This window comes from Cyanistes caeruleus, unplaced genomic scaffold, assembly GCF_971803275.1.
Source record: "Cyanistes caeruleus unplaced genomic scaffold, bCyaCae1.hap1.1 HAP1_SCAFFOLD_65, whole genome shotgun sequence".
In the NCBI taxonomy this organism is placed as follows: Eukaryota; Metazoa; Chordata; class Aves; order Passeriformes; family Paridae; genus Cyanistes; species Cyanistes caeruleus.
In genome coordinates this window covers 4281286-4288371 of record NW_028255884.1, presented here as the reverse complement: position 1 = coordinate 4288371, position 7086 = coordinate 4281286, and the positions used below count along the sequence as shown (strand labels likewise).

Here is a 7086-nt window from a genome sequence, read left to right as displayed (position 1 = left end):
TTCCCTTACTGGTGCCTCCGTTGGTGTCTCGTCAAGTGAGAGCTCCGGGTGAAGCTCTTCCCACACTGTGCACACTCATAGGGCCTCTCCCCAGTGTGGATGCGTCGGTGCCTGATGAGGTGGGAGTTGTGCTTGAAGCCCTCCCCACAGTCGGGGCAGCGGAAGGGCCTCTCATCCGTGTGAATCCGCTGGTGCCTGAGGAGATTGGAGCTGCTCTGAAACCTCTTCCCACACTTGGGACACTCGTAGGGCCTCTCCCCAGTGTGGATGCGTTCGTGGATGATGAGTTGGGAGTTGAAACTGAAGCCCTTCCCACATTCCCCACACTCGTAGGCCCATTCCCCAGTGTGGATCATCTGGTGGCAGATCAGGCGGTTGCTCCGGCTGAAGCTCTTCCCACACTCCAAGCACTTGTAGGGCTTCTCCCCATCCTGAAGCTGCTCATGGACCACCAGCTCAGAGCCCTGGCTGGATCTCCGACCGCCTTCCCGGCACAGGGTGCGTCTTTCCTCCTCAGAGCACCCTGGGCTGGGTTTGGAGCCCCTCCTCCTGCGGGACCTCTGGGGATTTTCCTCCCCATTGGATTCCTGCACTGTGGAGCTGCTCAAAATTGCCTCTTCCACCAGGTTCTGCCGTGGGGATTTGTCCTCCCTGGTCTCCATCCTCAGCTCCTTGTCTGGGGGAGGAAGGACAAGGAGAGGATGGGATTTGCCTCCGTGCCAGAGGGAAGGGCAAGGAGATCCCCCCAGTGCGTCCCCGGCAGGACGGCGTCGGCAGCGGGGTTGTCCTGCAGCCGGGGGCCCTGCTGGGCTGGGAGATGGAGCAGGAGAGAGGGGGAAAGGGGCACTGACTTCCTCCTCACCTGCCTGGGTGTCCTGGGGCATCTTCCTCTTCCTCACAGCCTTCTCATCCATCCAGCCAAAGTTTGGGATGGGGAAATCCTGGTTCGGGAGAGAACAATGAATGAGCACGTTGAATTTGAAGGTCCCTCTGTCCAAGTCCCTCTCTAGAAGTCCCTGGGTATCTGGGGGGTCTTGGTTTGAAAGGAAAGGTGTTGGGTAAGGAAGGCAAAAACCCCCATTGAAATTGATAAAAATGTAAGCAACAACTCTCTCCAAATTATTATAATCTTGATATCAAAGTGATCTCAGATAAAGATATAGGAATAGAAATAATAGTTCTTTACTAAAGGAAGAAAAATGAAAATGCCGCAGTACAAAAGAAAAAAAACAACAAAAAACCAGCACTCTGAGAGAGTCAGAATACAACCTGATACCCTGTTGGTCAGGGTGCTGGTAGCAGTCTGATTAAATGGTGGCTGCAGTCCTCCTGGAGTGACTGATGTGGTTCTGTTGAAGCAATGATCCCGTAGAAGATTGTAGCTTACCTCTGAAGTTCCGGTGCTGTAGATGGGTCTGGTCTCTCCTCTGGGATCCAGTGGAGAAAGACTGCCTGTGGTGCTTTGATGCTCTGATTATATTCATGCAGGAATGCTTGGCTCCTCCCCCTGGGTGGAGCATCTCACAATGGGATGATGTCATTTTATCAGTCCTGCACTGAGACTCAATGGCCCATTAACAGAAGATATCCCCCTGGAGGAAGGATGGGTGGTGGAAGAGATAAAGAACATTGCCTCACCTGGTTTTAACAGCTGGCCCATTAACAGATGACATCCCCCCAGTTATGAGGGATGGGTGATGAAAGAGATAAAGAAACCTGCTCCTCTAGTTTTTAACAGATGTTGACAGAATACATGCTTTTGGTTGAATCTTGCATTGCAACCCAGGACATGGGGTACATAAAAATTTTACACCACCAAAATCTGGCCCTGAAAATGCCTCCTAGGAGTTCTAGTTCCATCTCTGTTCTCTCCCTTTTGGTGTTCAGGCTTTCACCCCTGTCCCAGCTGCTGGGGGTCACACTTGTACTGGCGGTCCCCTGTCTACTCGGTCCCTGACCTCTTCTTGCTGCTGTGAGTGCCAGGAATTTCAAAACTTCCTCCCATTTCCATCTCCCCACTTAGGGATGCTGGAAGTTTTTGGGGTCCCATGGTCCCTGCTCCCCTTATTCCCTTCTTGGGGTTGCAGGGGAACCAAGGAGACCCCCCTGCCCCTCTCTATGCAGTTGAGGGTCCCACGAATCATGGCGCTCCTCCTCTCTGGGCTCCCCACTTTGGGGTCCTCGGGGACACAGGGCTCTGCTCCTCCAGGCTGCCTCTGCCAGCAGCTGCCACTGGGAACCCCAAATGTCCCCCTAAAGGACATTTTCTTCTCAGCCTTGGTGTTCTTCATTCTCCAATCATCACCCCCAAAAACCCAACTCAGGAAGCCCCCAGGATATCTGGGCCGAGCTCCCCCTCCCTGGTAACCTGTGGGATAGGGGGGTGTTGATCCCATGGATGGGGGGGCTGTGAATTCAGGGAGTGAATCCCAGCTTGACTGGGATATGCTGGACCTGAGATCATACTGGGATAACAAGCACCTAACTGGGATTACTAGGAGTGTCTGGGAATGGCTATGGAGATGCTGAGGGCAGCTGGGATATACTGGGCGTGTCTGTGATCATACTGGGGATGACTGAAAACACACTGGGAACAATGGGAACCATGCTGGGGACAACTGGGAACAACTGGGAGTGACTGGGTCTACACTGGGGGCAGCTGGGCATGACTGCAACCTTGCTGGGAGCAGCTGGGATCATCTGGGGAGCAACTGGAACTATACTGGGGCCAACTGGGTGCAACTGGAATCACACTGGGAGGAACAGGGAGCAACTGGAACCATCCTGAGGGTAACTGGCATCCTACTGGGATCACAGTGGGAGCAGTTGGGCCATGCTGGGCAAGACTGGGACCATACTGGCAGCAACTGGGACTGCACTCAGCGTGACTGGGAGTGGCTGGGAGCAACTGGGATCAGGCTGGAAACACCTGAGGAGTGATTGAGAGCAACTGGGATATACTGGGAGAGACTGAAGCCACAGTGCAGGTAAATGGGAACTACTGGAACCATGCTGGATAATTGTGGGAGCAGCTGTGCCCATGCTGGGTCATACTGGGATCCTACTGGAACTAGCTGGAATCATACTGGGAGTGACTGCAAAGGGGCTGGCTGGGACTGGAACCATACTGGAGGTGACTGGGAACAACTGGGCCCATCCTGGGAGTGACAGGGAGTCACTCTGGCCATGACTGGCATCATACTGGGAGGGCCTGGGTGTGACTGGAACCATACTAGGGGTGGCTGGGTGCAACAGCTCATACTGGGGGTGACTGAGATTGTAGTGGGAGTGACTGGGATCATTCTGGAAGTGTTTTTCTGTAGATCTTCTGTCTTTCTGGTCTCTTTTTATTCTCCTTCCTATCCTACGTACCTGGAATATTTTTGGATATCTTAATATTACCCAAAATCTTAAGGGTTAACACTTTTTAGGTTAAATGAGCTAAGTTTGCAAAGTTAAGGCTATGGTAAGAGTTCTTTGTGCAGATGGATGTTGTATTAAACCCTTTGCCATAGTTCCTTGATTGTCTGTATTTCGTCAGTTAAATTTTGTGTCATTTTGACCTCTTAGCTCAGTTGGTCAGAGCATGGTGCCAGTATCACCGAGTTTGTGGGTTCAATCCTTGTGTGGGCCATTATATTAAGAGTTGGACTTGATGGTCCTTGTGGGTCCCTTCCTACCAAGAATATTCTTTGCATCTGTCCATGCTGAGAAGATCTGGTTGTTGTTTCTCCTGTGCACCAAATTCAAACACAGGAACCTTTGGTTACCACCAGCATTGAAGTGTTCTGGGGTGTTACAGCCCTGCAGGCTCACAGTGGCCTCTTGTTTCCATAAGGCCCCAGAGTGTCCCACTGGTCCCTTGGTTCCATGGGCCCAAGAGTGCCACAACAATCCCCTTATTTCCACAACTTCCCATGGTGTCACACTGGCCCCTTGGTTCCATAAGGATCTGGAGTGTCACACAGGTTTATGGCATTTGTCCTTGCTGCCCCTCACATCCCACTGCCCCACAAAGAGCCCCGAGCCACCCATGAGGGACAGGCCCTGCCTGGGCCAGGCCTGGCCTCAGGGCTTGGCCTTTCTGCTTCCTCCAACCCAGCCAGGGCTGGCTCAGCATTGCAGTTCCCTGCTCAGAGCCTTTGGCTCTCGGCAATCCTGGCCTCCAGGATCTGATCTCACCAGTCCCTGGGGAGCCTTTGGCAGTCCCTGCCCTCAGCTGGGCTGATTGAAGCTCCAAGGGACTTGGAGTTTTGCTTCTGACACCTTGAGCAGCTTCTTCAGCCTGAAGGAGGGACAAAGGAGGATCAGGGAAAGGAGAAGGAACCACGAGGTCAAGCACTCCCTGAATTCACAGCCCCCCCCACCTCTGGGGTCATCACCCCCCATCCCACAGGTGACCGGGGAGGGGGAGCTCAGCCCAGATATCCTGGGGGGGTCCTTCTTGTGTTGTGCTTTTTGGGTGGGGATGTTTGGAGAATGAAGAACTTCAAAGCTGAGTGGAAAGTGCCCCTTGGAGGGATACTGGCGGGTCCCAGCATCCCTAAGTGGGGAGATGGAAACGGGGAACTTTTTTGATTCCTGGCACGCCCAGCAGCCTGAAGAGCTCAAGGACTGAGCAGACAGGGGACCCAAAGTACAAGTATGACCCCCGGCAGCTGGGACAAAGAGGAACCCCTAAACACCAAAGGAGTGAGACCAGAGATGAGGAAATCCTGGAAGGCATTTTCAGGGCTGAATCTTGGTGTTTGGGGGGTTCATATGGACTCCATGTCTTGGGTTGCAATGCAAGATGTAACCAAAAGTATGTATTGTATCACCATTTGTTAAAACCTGGTACAGCAATTTTCATTATCTTCTCCATGACCCATCCCTCATAACTGGGGGATATCTTCTGTTAATGGGCCAGCTGTTAAAACCAGGTGGGGCAGTGCTCTTTATCTCTTCCACCACCCATCCTTCCTCCAGGGGGATATCTTCTGTTAATGGGCCATTGAGTCTCACTGCAGGACTGATAAAATGACATCATCCCATTGTGAGATGCTCCACCCAGGGGGAGGAGCCAAGTATTCCTGACTGGATATAATCTGAGAATCTAAACTCCACAGGCAGTCTTTCTCCACTGGATTCCCAGAGGAGAGACCAGACCCATCTACAGCACGGGAACTTCTGAGGTAAGCTACAATCTCCTATGGGATCATTGCTTCAACAGAACCACATCAGTCACTCCAGGAGGACTGCAACCACCATTTAATCAGACTGCTTCCAACACTCTGACCAACGGGCTGTAAGGTTCTGACTTTGTTGGTGGGTTGTTTTGTTGTTGTTGTTGTTGGTTTTTTTCTTTTATACTGCTGCATTTTCATTTTCCTTCTTTAGTAAAGAACTTACATTCCTTTTCCCATAACGTTACCTGAGAGCACCTTGGTTTCAAGATTATAATAATTCGGAGGGCATGGGATGCTTACATTTTTATCCATTTCAGTGGTGATTTCTGCCTTCCTTAGCAAACACCTTTCAAACCAAGACACCTCAAATGCCCAGGTGACTTCTAGAGATGGGCTTGGTAAAAGGAACCATCAAACTCATTGTGCTCATTCCTTGTATTTTTTCCCAAACCAGGATTTCCCAATCCCAAACCTTGGCGAGATGGAGAAGCAGGCTGTGAAGAAGATGAAGATCTCCAATGACACCCAGGCAGGTGAGGAGGAAGTCAGTGCCCCTTTCCCCCTCTCTCCTGCTCCATCTCCCAGCCCAGCCTGGCCCCCGGCTGCAGGACAACCCCGCTGCCGACGCCGTCCTGCCGGGGACGCACTGGGGGGATCTCCTTCCCCTTCCCTCTGGCACGGAGGCAAATCCCATCCTCTCCTTGTCCTTGCTCCCCCAGACAAGGAGCTGAGGATGGAGACCAGGGAGGACAAATCCCCATGGCAGAAACTCGTGGAAGAGGCAATTTTGAGCAGCTCCACAGTGCAGGAATCCAGCAGGGAGGAAAATCCCCAGAGATCCCACAGGAGGAGGGGCTCCAAACCCATCCCAGGGTGCTCTGAGGAGGAAAGACCCACCCTGTGCCGGGAAGGCGGCCGGAGATCCAGCCGGGGCTCTGAGCTGGTGGTCCATGAGCAGCTTCAGGATGGGGAGAAGCGCTACAAGTGCTTGGAGTGTGGGAAGAGCTTCAGCCACAGCAACAGCCTGATCCGCCACCAGATGATCCACACTGGGGAATGGCCCTACGAGTGTGGGCAATGTGGGAAGGGCTTCAGCTGCATCTCCCAACTCATCATCCACCAACGCATCCACACTGGGGAGAGGCCCTACGAGTGTCCTGAGTGTGGGAAGAGGTTTCAGACCACCTCCAAAATTGTCAGGCACCAGCAGATTCACACAGATGAGAGGCCCTTCCGCTGCCCTGACTGTGGGGAGGGCTTCAAGTACAACTCCACCCTCATCACCCACCGGCGCATCCACACTGGGGAGAGGCCCTATGAGTGTGGGGAATGTGGGAAGAGCTTCAGCCACAGATCCAACCTCAATACCCACAAACATATCCACACTGGGGAGAGGCCTTACAAGTGTCCCCAGTGTGGGAAGAGCTTCTCAGACAGGTCTAACTTTGGCAGACATCAACGGAGGCACCGGTAAGGGAAGCCCTACAAGTGCCTCAAAATACAGGAAGAGCTTTGTGCACTGCTCCAGCTTCATCCGCCCATGGAGAATCCACATTGGGAAGAGACCTGGTGATCCGTGTTCCCTGGGATCCATGCTGGGAAGACACCTGTACCTTTTCCTGCCCGTGGCAATGTCATGATGTGGGATCAAAGAATGTGAGACTGTGATCATGGTCCATTATATTCAATCCCATCTCAGGTCATTGCCAGGGGCAGGAAAAGGACTCTCCCTCTCTCACCAGAGAAGGGTGTCCTTTCTTGGCAGGAGGAAATACGTGTCCAGGAAGAGTCAGTTGGTGGTATTTTAGTTTTCCAGGTGAATGGTTTGTCTTATCCTTTCTGTTACCAAAATTGTTTCTGTGTCTGTTGGTTCCTTATCCTGTTGCTGTTTTTCATAAATTATTCTTGTCCCAGCCTG

General features: G+C 52.5%; 1 pseudogene; it reads right to left on the bottom strand.

Moving 5' to 3' along the window:
- Positions 1-5: 5 nt before the first annotated feature.
- Positions 6-7086, bottom strand: part of LOC147647240 (uncharacterized) — a 30453-nt pseudogene continuing 23372 nt past the window's right edge.